This window comes from Electrophorus electricus, chromosome 9, assembly GCF_013358815.1.
Source record: "Electrophorus electricus isolate fEleEle1 chromosome 9, fEleEle1.pri, whole genome shotgun sequence".
Classification (NCBI taxonomy): domain Eukaryota; kingdom Metazoa; phylum Chordata; class Actinopteri; order Gymnotiformes; family Gymnotidae; genus Electrophorus; species Electrophorus electricus.
In genome coordinates, this window is record NC_049543.1 from 15930686 (window position 1) to 15943669 (window position 12984).

Consider the following 12984-nt stretch of genomic DNA (forward strand, 5'->3'; position numbering starts at 1 on the left):
ACTGTCCTCCTTTGCTTGATGTCACAACTTCATTGATACCTAAAGTGAATGTTGGAAATATCACATGTTCTTTGAGTAGGAATCAAACATCATTGCTCTAATACACTGGACTGATAGTGGACTCTGCTGAGGTACACCTACCCCTGATGTCGTGATGTTACTGAGCCTCATCCTGTCTCAGATGCCTTGGCTACTCCCATCATCCCCTGATGTCCCCTGTTGTAGCCCACACCACCTCCACCCCAACCAGCTACTCTCTGTTGCCCTTAATGGACGTTCTCTTGCGACTTGGGTCTCGGACACATGCACACTATTGGGACAAGACTAGAACCTCCAGAAAGTTGGTCTAAACATTAAATGCTTATTTCATTTTTTAATTTATGTCTCTCTTTAAACAGCCAGAGGAGGATGGGACCCCCTTTGAGTCTTGGTTCCTCTCGACGTTTCTTCCTCATGCTCTAGGGAGCTTTTCCTTGCCACTGTCACCCTTGGCTTGCTTACTGGGGGCTTGGACTTGGACATTTGAAAAGCTGCTTTGTAATAGCACCTGTTGTAAATAAAATAAAATAAAATAAAATACAATTTTAAAAAGTACTTTATAAATAAATTTTGAGTATTTGATTTTTATATGTAATCTTAAAATGTATAAGATAACTAAAATTTGTTTTTTAATCATTACATTTTTTCACTTAAAACAAAAATATAATTTGGATAGTCCCAATAATCTAGAAAAATCAAATCTCATCATTACAGTGCCAACAACACATCAACATCACCAGACTTCAAAGCACTTGTCTGAGAGGAAGATTTGTATGCCTGTAATTCTGTTGTTGAAGAGCCTATAAAATCAAAATAGGCTTTTAAATTTGAAATTTTAAACTCAAATAAATACAGCCTTATTTTACATGCCTAAACACACACACACACAGTTACCTCACAGTGTGAATATTGTTGTTGGTGGAGAAAGTATCATAGATCCTCTTTGCTGACACATCAGTGATGTCATTGTGACTGAGGCTGAAATTAGATGGATTATAATTACCACATTGTTCAGGATTCCCAAACACACCTCCCTCTACTAAATCACCGTCGTAGTAGTACAAACACCTGTAGATTTATATATCAATGAATTAAATTAATGAACGAATGAATGAATAAACGAATGACTGAATTAGCAAATGAATGAATAAGCAAAGAAATAAATAGTATATTTGTGTCAGTGGACCTGAGTCATTAATGGCCAGATAATTATGCATTCTGACATTTTAAACAAAATATCATTTCTTTCAGTTCTTGTACACATGACTTGTTATCTATCAGGCATGAAACTGTAAATCATAAAGAGTCTGTTATGCCTTATTTCTCTTTTTAATGAGAACATGTGTTTCTACAAGCAGTCTGGATATTTTGTAGACCACAGAGGTCCATCTTGCCAAGTACAGGAAGTGATCAGTGAACCAGGCAGCCAGTGAGAGAGGTCGTCATTTCCAAATAAAATCACCAAGAAAATCAAGCTTTTTGCTGTTTGCTTTTGAAAAAAATAAGTCCTTGAAGGAACACAGGATATGACTGAATGAGCAAAGTTACATTTATATAGAGCCTTTCAAGGAACATACAATGCTTTACAATGAACACACACAGCTTCTATGTTCAGTCACATGCCGGATTTTGTGTTAAATTGTGAGAAAAAGAGTAAAATGTGTTATATCTATGTTAGTGTTCACTGTGCACTCAACAATCAAGACTCTCTACACATTCCTCCTCCCGCTTGTCCACTCACTCCAGGATGTGGGCTTTGTGCTGGTGTGGGAACAGCAGCTGCAGGCAGTGGTCAGTGAGGCGTGACAGTGGTTAAGGTCCAGTTCTGACAGCCCTTAGAATGTTCCAGAAAATCAGCGCCAGTGACCTACAGCCATATCAGTCCGCCACACAGATAAGAGCCAGGACTTGGAAGCAGCATGGCTTTATTGCAGCTGGAACACACTCAACAGTTCATCCAACATGTAGAGTCACAAACACGAACACACTCACATAAGCTAACTAACATTAATGCTAATTTACACACATATTTGTTTCAGAATGATAAAAGTAATTTCCTTTTCCAGAATGTTTCCCTAGTTTGTGTGGGTGTTGAGTCAGTGGCTTAACTGAAGGGTGACTGTTGGGTAAAATGGGGAAGAGTTGCCCTCACAGCCGTGTAGAGTGAGCTGTATGCGTGTGTGTGTGTGTGTGTGTGTGTGTGTGTGTGTGTGTGTGTGTGTGTGTGTGTGTGTGTGTGTGTGTGTGTGTGTGTGTGTGTGTGTGTGTGTGTGTGAGAGAGAGAGAGCTCTCTGGATGACCATGGAGACGACTCTGCAGTCCTCAGTGCTCAGAGTCAGTGTGTGTTTCTGTGTGTCTGCTGTGAGGTCCAGAGCAGAGCAGCAGGAGAAATCCAGTCTGTGCTGCAGAGCGAAGAGCAGATCTGTTGCTGCTGCCCCCTGCTGTAGTTCAGAGACACTGTAGCAGTGGAGCAGCCTCAGCAACAGCAGCCTGTCAACACGGAGAAAACAAAACACACACAGACAGTGGCAGGGCAGTTAATTTCAGGTTAATATAAATATTTCACCTAAATTTAACAATTTCCTCCAGAAAGTCATTTTATTCTGAAGTAAATATCCATGGATATTGCTGATTACCTGACAGGAGTCTCAATAAAACCTAAATGATGCTGGCACAAAATGACTTTTGAGGAAACTCGTGAAAAACACATAAACGTACATAAACGTTTATATAACACTCCCTAAACAGACCAGTTCTGTGTTAAAATTCTGATTGTGAGAAAAGTTCAAGCCTGAGACGGGAGACGTGTTAGAGCAGTGGCTCAATGCTCTCCAACTCCGCCTTTGGTATGGAGGTGAAAAGCAGGCTGAGAGAGACTGCTGTGCAGTGCTGGAGGGTGAAGCGCAGGGCAGCACAGTGGACAGAGTCCAGCTCTCTGCTGTTCAGGTTGATGCAGTTCTCTGCTGAACTCAACAAGCTGGACACACAGTGAGCAGAGCCAGTCTGATAGATCTCTCTGATGATGGACATTACAAAGCTGGAGCTCAGCCTGGGGAGAAGACACACATACACACATTTCCAGGTCTCATGCTGTACAGTATAATTAAAGTGTTTGGACTGTTACTAACTGTGTGAACAATCTGAGCCACACAACACATGACTGTATTCTCTCACCTTCTGATCTGAAGTCTGGCCAGTACAGGCAGAAGGTCTCTGGGATTTTGTTACTTAATGTTGGGGATGTGTAGTGGTCCCATGAGCTGGTGGAAGCTCGTCTACTTTGCCGTAACGTCACCCTTTCGCCTTGCTGTCTGGATGCGTACTGTCTGTCAGACTAGCAATTCATCTACACTTCTCACAGATAAAACTGCCACTAATGACGAAGAATAAACATGCTGCATTCAGTGCTCTGAAGCAGAACATAAGTCATGATGAAAAAGCAAAATGTTAACATTACTTATGTTTGTGGTAGTTCCTTAGATATAGTTTGTGATGATAAAATAGTTTTCCATGGAAGTTGCCAGTTTCCAGGTAGAAAGTAGTTAAATCCAACAAAACATTTGTTAAACAGATAGAGAGCAGTAAGAGCTAGTATGCTGAAACTACCTGTTTCAAAAACAGGAAGCTTCCTTATGAAGGAAAGAGGTTCTTATGAACCTCAGCATTTTGACAGCAAGTATTAACCATGGCTATAAAACCATGTGAATAATTCAGTTATGGGATTAATCCACAAAATAGAACATCAAATCTAATTATTTGGCCAGTACAGGGTTATGCAATATTCCTTCATCTCAGCAAAATGCAATAGCTTGACTTCCTTAACTGATTAATAATTAAAAAATATCTTTCTTGACTATAAGAATATAGCTTAACCACTAGAAAGATTAAACATCCAGTGAGTGTGTATCCTGGCATGTTAATGTAAAAGGCAGCTCCTACTGGATTTGGGGAAAGATTAGTAAAAGATTTCAAGTATCTGCAAAGCAGAAAACTGCCTATTCAACAGGCATGAATGATGTGCTACCGAAGTAGTTGTTTTATTTGCATAGCCTAATTAATATCATTAGATCAAGTTCTATATTACCTATATTGTTATATTACAATTTTGCTTTTGCTTTTTTGCTTCACAATTGTTACACATAATTGCTGCACCTGATACAAGGATAGGAATTTCAATTTATTCATACTGGATATAAGAATAATTAATGGCTGCTGAGTGAAGCACTTTCATTGAAAATTCATCCACCAATTTTTTAATTTTTTTATTTTTTTTTTTTTGTAACCAGGAACAGGGCACATCAGCCAGGAATACATTCCAGGTCTGTTTTAGAACACTGGCTGTGATTCATTACATTTTGGCAATTGTGAAAAGAAACTGGATGATACTTCTAAAAGTAATTGTGTTTGCAGTTTATTTGCACAGTTACATGAACAACACTGGTAGCATAGTCAACAGGCTTGATGGTTTTCCAGTGCACGACACTGTGATACCAGGGCTGGCCCAAGCCTGTTTGGGGCCCTATGCAGAAATCTGAGCTGCCACTGACATAACATAGGTAAAAAACAAATAGAAATAAATACATGGTCTTTGGCACCCTCTTGGCGGCCTTAGCAGGCTCTCATTTTGCTTATACGGCGGGACAATTGTTCTGCTGTTATCCTACCTATTGAGCAGTCCTACCTAGATTTAATGTACTTATGTACATTACCCTTAGTCCAGGTTTCTGGTGTTTATTTTAGATGCATTTTTGGTTGTATATATTATAATTAGGCTACTGTGGACAATTGTATACCGTATAGCTACAGCACCTGTACTTCACACACATGTAGTAATCGGATCTAGAAAGTTGCCAACCCTATTAAAATATTAGGTTTATAGTATAATATTTGAATTAAACAGACAAAGCATTAATCACAATCATTTGCATGATGATTAAATCTTGAACCAAAAATGTATCAGAGAGCTGTAGTGTTTTTTACAGACACACACCAAATAAAACTGTGCTTGACCATTTCTTGCCCTCTATATCATTCTCTGCAGTTTAGTGAGAAAGACCTGACACTGGGTAATGCCATTGTCTATTCGAAGGCCAAAACAACAACAATCTTGGTTATCAAAGACTCACTCCACCCTGACCACAGCCTCTTCTTTTAGAAGCCATGAGAAAACCACCATCGCAGCTTGAGAGCACAAATCTAGCCTACATAACATCTACATGACAAAACTCTCGAAACGTTTCTCCAAAAGCACTGAATGTTATTCTAACCATTTATGGCCTTTCTCCATTCATGTACACAAAGTCCAGTATGATTCCAAATGTCATCAAAAGATATATCTGTTTGTAGCTGAACAACTTATACAATGCGATCTTTCTTCTTTGTGTCAAATGAACTTAACAATTGAAACATCCAAAACTGGCTGTGTTTCTTGCCAACATACTGGTGTTTGGACATGTGGGATTACTTGCATGTCGCTTTCAATAACTCAGTTGGTAGAGTAGAAGTTAAAACTGTCATCCTTAGGCTGTCGGCTCAACTCCAACTCACACAAACTTTATGTTTTAATGCAAAATCTGTCATTTTATATGAGCATAAAAAGGTTTTTTCCTGACCGGGAATCAAACCCGGGCCGCGGGGGTCAACGAACCGAATCCTAACCACTAGACAACCAGGGACAAAGCTACTGAGTTTACATGACAAGACCATTTTTCAAAGTCTGCACTCCTACTATTCTAACAATGTTTGGATGCATACTGGACTTGGTATGCATGAGTGGAAAAAGGCCATAAAGCGAGTTATTTATCTTTCTCTTTGTTCTACAAAAAAATGAAGTTTGCAAGAGTCAGGGCTCTTTTTTACCATCTGGGAAAAGAGGGAACACTGGTGTCACTAACACATGGAAAGAGCTGTTATAGTATTCCCCATTTGTCTCCTTAATGTTTCTGACATTTTAGCCACTCATTTCTCTCTCTACATGAAAACACTCTAGAAAACTTTCTCCAAAAAAATACGGAATGTTATTCTAAGTACACAGAAAATAGTCTTTTCCTCCCCCTTCTGATGCGTGAACTTATAGACGCCCTTGATTGCACGGTGTCTCTGTAATTGACAGGGGAGAGAGCGTATGCCACTCCCTCTCTCCCTAAGAGTACAGCCAATTATGCTCTTCTAGACTCTTGGCCACAAATGGCTGTGACACCATCAGTTTCAAAGTTAAACACAACTCCTATAGTACTAATAAAAGCTTCACACTCAGCTCAGCTGGGGCATGGCAGACACTGAAGGAAACTCCTCACTTCACTCTCTTCATCTGACCAGTCATTAAGCTCCACTGGTTTCTTCACTGTTTGGAGTTTCAGCACTTCTAGCACTTGTAATATTAGAATAGAATCCCATTATTTACTAAAGGTAAACAGAAATGTACACCGGTACACAGAAACTTACTGTATGTAAGAGTGCAATAGTTCAAAGCTGTATTAGTGCAGATAAATACAACTACAGTGCCATTGCAGCTTTTAATGCTGTTTCAGTATCAGGGTCTTCAGGAAGGCTCCACCTGGCAACCCTGAAGTGCCTTGCTATGCTTAAAACTACACACACACACACACACACACACACACACACACATACACACACACACACACACACACACACACACACACACACACACACACACACACACACACACACACACACACACACACACAAACAAACAAACACAAACACTTAACAAGGTGAGTTCTGCTTATTTGTTAAGAAGGCTGATCGCCATTTAAAATTAGATTTCACAAACTGTAATTGTTACACTGGTGAGTTTGAGGTAGAGATGCACTTTCATTAATACTGCTTACACTGTGTTTCTTTACAACACGCATGGACGTGTTGAAGCATCTCATATGCATGGAACACTAATACTCAGAGCATTGGAAGGTTGAAAACAGAAGCTATCTGGCTCACACAATGTTTTAAATGTGCCAAGGGGTATTCCAAGTGTGGCCATCCTTGAGTGGAGTGGAAGATAAATATGTTTTTTTTTGTATTTCAAAGCGGCTGTAAGAGTATAACAGGCAGTTTAGAACATGTCAGTCCCTCCATGTAATTTGAGAGAAAATATCCTATGAAGATTGGACCAAGATTCCTGCAGAGTATTTTCAGCACATAGTGGAAACTATGCCAGAAAGAATTGCTGCAGTTCTGGAGGCCAAAGAAGGTCCAACATGCTATTACATGGGTGTACTTAAGCCCACTGTGTCCTATAATAGGATATTGCTGGAATGTATGTGGATGTTGTTGGAATGGCCGCAGAGTTGCGGCAGCAGTACAGGTAGTCTGTCATCCTTTCCCCATCCGAGTGAGTTTGCCCTATTGCACGGGGTCGAGTTATGATGTGAATGTTTAATTACACAGGATGGATTGTGGGCGACAGAACCGAACAGCCTTCAGGATTCAAGTAGAGAAAGGGGAAACTTCTCCAGCCTTTGAGTTAATCACAGGACTATTGCATAGCAATTAGGGATAACAGAACAGCTTTCGGGGGGGTTTGGGTGGGTTGCCTTATCCGCCCCTTTAACAGAGTAGTCACAATTCAAATTTCCCTTGTTCCATTGTTTACAAGGCATTATACATGTGGTTTATTTATAGTGCACGGAGTAATATGCAGCAAGTCTGGTCTGTCTGCTTTGGAAGAGAAACATTTGGCCAAAAGAGCAAGACACAGCCAGGAGGATGATTGGTAAGAGCACATCATAATATGCACCTTAAAGCTGTGCTCTACAGCTAGGTCCTGTTCCATGACTGCATATATAAATTTACTACTGACATTGCCATTTATATCTGGCCATTTACAGTGCACTCTTGCTCAGTGCAGCACTTGAAGCTGATTTTCCATTGTGTAGTTATTATGTTCAAGAGATGTTTGACCCGGTCAGGGTGACACACTTTAGTGAGGGCAGCAGTATCCTAGAGGACACTACAGACAGTGACGGAGACATCTCAGAGCGCGAGGTGAGAGGTTGAGTTTTTTGTTACTCTCTCTACGACATACTTTTCATGCCAGGTACTATTGTCCAGTTCAGCCCAATTTAATTTACTGCCTTGTATTATCATATATAAATTGCTGAACATCTTATCACTCAGTTTCAAACATCCCCTCAGCTGTTTTAAGCCATTTCGGTGATTCAGAAGTACTGCTAAATGGATGTGGTGGGAAAATGAGAGCACATCAAACACAGACAGCTTTATGCATTGAGTAGTAAAGAGTAAAAGTTTATTGAGTTTGTAAAGGGAAAGAAATGTGAGTTCCACCTTCCAACTATAACTTTTCTAGGATACGTGATCAGCCATGGTGAAATCACTACGGATGATAAGAAGATCAAAGCCATCTTCCAGTGGCCCATTACTATTATAGTTAAAAAACTCCAGAGATTCTTGGGATTTGCAAACTTTTACCGATGCTTCATATGGAATTTTAGCAGCATTGCAGCTCCTCTCACAGCCCTCCTGAAAGGAGCAATGACCAAGCTACTTTGGAATCAGGAGGCTGATCAAGCATTCAGGAAACTGAAAGAAGCTTTTACCACGACTAGCATACGTCGACATCCTGATCCTTCCATTCCATTTGTCGTGGAAGCTGATGCTGCTAACATCGGGGTAGGAGCTGTACTTTCACAACGATACGACAAGTCCAAGTTACAATAGATGATTAAATAGACAAGTGTATATAAAATAGATGATGGAATAAACAGGCCATACAAGACACAGTCATCCCAATGGAATGTCTGTCGGGAAAACATTACCTACCTTGTGCTGTGACCATCTGTTGAAGTGGGCTCATTCTTCGCTGGTTCAGGGCTATGACAAGCGATATTTATAAGTATGTTTCTTCATGTTCAATTTGCAGTCAAAGCAAGATGCCTAAGACCCTACCCACAGGAAAGCTCATGCTTCTTCCCGTACCAGAAAGTCCTTGGTCTCACATCACCTTAGATTGCGTTACTGACCTCTCTGTCCTCACTGTAGTTGATGGATTCTCCAGGGGTGTGTGGTTCATTGTGTTTCCGAGTATGCCTACAGCCTGCCAAACTGTGGAAGCCTTGTTTAACCAGGTGTTCCGTATATTTGGCATCCCAGAGGACATAATATCATATTGGGGACATCAATTCACATCTCGAGTTTGGGCTTCCTATATTGAACACATCGGGGTAGCTATTAGTTTTACATCCACAGTCAAATGGCCAATTCCTACATTGTTTTTATATGAACAATCCATCAGACCGGTCCAAGTTCCTCTTATTGGCAGAAATGGCCCAAAATTCACTTACTAGTTCATCCACTGGCTTGACTCCTTTTTATTGTATTTTAGGTTATCAGCCTCAAATGTCCCATGGACTTCCATATCAGCTGGTTTCCCCGCTGTGGATGAGTGGATGCAGCGGAGCGAAAGGGTATGGGAGGAAACAGATCAGTGTATTGTATGAGTTCTCTGAACGTATAAGGAAATTGCGGACAGGCACAGAGGGGAGAACCCGATATACCAACCTGGTGACAGAGTGTGGCTCTCTACACAGGACTACCGCAAGCCGGGGTCATGTCGCAGGTTAGGTCCCAAGTATATCGGTCCATATGAAATTACCAAGCACATTAATGAAGTCACATATCAACTCAACTTACCTGCTCACTTTTGTGTTTTGAGGTCATTTCATGTGTCCCTTCTTAAGCCTGTTGTTCCTGTTGTGGCCTTTGGATGAGATCACCCCTGAGGTCACTCCTGTATTAAGTATGTTGGTTGCTGTCATTAGAGTGTATTGTTTCTGAAGGTTTTTTTGCATTATGCAATGCCTCTTCGCAGAGTGTGATTTTCAAGAACTTTAGTAAGCAGATGACTTATTTGCATCACCTTTTTTGGTAGGACAAAGCCCATCCATGAGCCAAAGGAAGCTGAGGTAGGCCCCATTCCATGAAAACACAGGGAGTGTGTGAACCAGGATACCAACACAAGCATACATGCAAGCTGACACCTACCCTCCCCTTGTCCAGTGGTTTGGCCAGTAGACAACTAATGAAAAACATTTCAAAAGCGTTTATACAGAAGCCAATGTTCAAATGGCTCTCTGTGCAGTGAGGAAACATATCATAAGGAAGTGCAAATTCCACTAAAGTTTAAGTAGGATCACTGAATTCAAAGTCTAGAGCACTATTACACTATGACTTCTAACAATAGCGTAAAAACAGTAATGTCATTCGTTTTTAGGAAAGGAATGTAAAAGTTTATGAAATATTCTTAAAAAGAGGACAGTTTGATGAGGAGCTTGGTCTTGCACAGCTACCAAAACCCAGGACTGAACTAGGAGTCTTTTGATATTCAATCTAACACTCACCCAGCTGAGCTATTTCAGCTAGTGACTAAATACTTTTGCCTGGTTTCGATCAAAATGTTACCAATGAATGTAGCTCATGTTCATGTCAGAGGAAACTGTCACCTTTATCCCTGGTGAGCTAGTGGCTAGGATTCTCTTTCAAACTTAATTTTTATGTGGAATAAAAAGAAATATGAATACCTCTCTTTATGACCTCCTAATGCTCATGCATACCAAGTCCAGTATGCATACAAACATCGTCAGTATACTAGGAATACAGAGTTTGAAAAATGTTTGTCAGAAGCATCTGAGCTTTATTGCTGGTGGGTGAGTGGCTAGGATTCAACACTTTCACCACTGCGACTTGGGCTTGATTCCTGGTCAGGGGATGCTCTTTTTGCTCACTTAAAAAAGAAGCTTGTATGTGAAAAAACAAACTTCCTTTGAGTCAGATTTTAACTGACAGACTAAGGATAACAGTTTTAAATTCTACAGTCCTCCACTCTACCAACTAAGCTATTGAAGGCAACAGACATGTAATCCCATAAGTCCAAACACCAGTATGTTGGCAAGAAACACGGCCAGTTATGGATGTTTGAATTGTTAAGTTCATTTGACACAAAGAAGAAACATTGCATTGTACGAGTTGGAGATGTTCAGCTACCAACAGATATCTCTTGATTACATTTGGATGCATACTGGACTTTGTGTACAATCAATAACTACTGGTACTAACTCAAAGTATGTTTCCCCCTTCAGTTTTATTTTATGCCAGAATAAAGACTTTCTGTCTTTAGAATTCTACATGACTCAAACTGAGATGCAGCAGATCACTTAGCTAGAACAAAGGGTCTTGTACTACAATAATGACTTTTGCTTTATTGCCCATAAGGTCCACCTCTTTTTTCTTTAACCCTCAGATCATCCCGTAGATGTTAGAATTATTCTAATGAAATTATAATTAACATTTAAAAAAATTCCTTAACATCACTCTTAAAATAACTTTTACCTTACAAATGATTTCTTTACCAGCAAATTTGAGTTGGTATGAATTCATCTATTAATTTTTCGTTATTATTTCATTAAATACATGCCCCCCCCCGCCCCCTAAAAAAAGAATAACAGTCCAAATGAAAGGTCTAAATGAATCTTTGCAGTAACAACAGTCTTTTATGCTCTTCCAACCACCCCACCTCCCCCCAGTGGACACACCATGCTCCAGTACATGATTCTGGAGTGCTGTGCTATCTGTGCTCCCCACTAACTCTTCCTACCTGCTGGGGTTTCTCCTTCCTGGACCTGCCTTAAAATGCTTAAAATGACAGCACCTTGCCCTCCATTTACCTGCAACATTCTGCACTGTCACAAACAATATTTATGTGCAGATTAGCAGATGAACCTCACCTGGATGATCCACATTTCATTTCTTTGTACTGTTATAATAATGAGTTACTGTATTTCTACCCAGGTGTTCTATCCAGGTGAACTGTGCTCTGTTTCTATCTCCTATGATGTCTTTGTGTAGGAATGCTGTAGTGTATCTTTCATGCTTACAATTTGTCAGCCATCCTCTACCCAACTCATCTTTGCCCAGGTTTATCCAGGGTTAACCGAAGGAGGATGAGTTCCCTTTTGAGTCTGACACCTTCCAAGTCCCTTCCACCATTCCAGTGAGTTTTTCCTACTGTCACCCTTGCCAATGTCATTTGGCTTATTTATCAGTTGTCACAAGGTGTTAACGTTATTATGCACATGTATATAAAATGTGTATATACTCTATATACATATACATATATATATATATATTGCATTATTCTCTGCACCTTAAATGTTATTTGCAGTTTGGATTGGATTATAAAGTGAATTTCATTGGTGAGTACTATATTTTTTGGTGACAAAGTATAATCTAATCTTTACAAAGCAGTGACCAGAAAGGAAGAGCTGGATGAGGCTTTGGTCCCCATGATAGTTAGAGACACACAGCCATTTAGCATAGTTGAGGATAAAAGCTTCAGGGACTTGGTAGCAAAATTGGATTCAACTTATATTCTCCTAACTAGGAAGGTATGTGTGGTGACATGGATACATTATGAGAGTAGTATTAAAAATATATATAATTATTTTCTTCCTTCCCTTTAGACTGTAAAGGCCATGGTTGAGGCCAAATGTCAATAAGAGAAAGAGAAGGCCAAAGCTGAGGTCCAGAAAATTCCTGCAATGAGTTTGTCAGCAGATATGTGGACATCTCTTAATGTGGATGCCTTCTTGGCTGTGACCTGCCATTTTATAGATGACAACACATTTCTGTAGTCTACACTACTTGGTGTTGTGAAATTCCTGCAGGCGCATACGGCTGAAAATTTGGCCTGTGTGAAATCCTCTCTTATGGAAGAATGGGGAATAAAATAAAGTCACATGTCTGGTTACTGATGGCACATCTAATATGATTGCCTGTGGAAATAGCTGAAGCTGCCTCATGCACTCTGCATTGCTCACACCCTGAATATAGTTGTTAAAAAGGCTCTTGAACTAACCCCAGTGCTATCTGCTATTCGTACAAAGTCAAGGAAGCTGGTGGGCTATTTTAGAA

General features: G+C 40.1%; 1 long non-coding RNA gene across 1 annotated transcript; it reads right to left on the bottom strand.

Moving 5' to 3' along the window:
• Positions 1-505: 505 nt before the first annotated feature.
• Positions 506-1839, bottom strand: LOC118242029. The gene is made up of 3 exons (XR_004776512.1): positions 1781-1839; positions 934-1017; positions 506-547 (listed from the first exon to the last, which is right to left on the bottom strand). It is a non-coding gene; the product is annotated as an uncharacterized LOC118242029 (long non-coding RNA).
• Positions 1840-12984: the final 11145 nt, after the last annotated feature.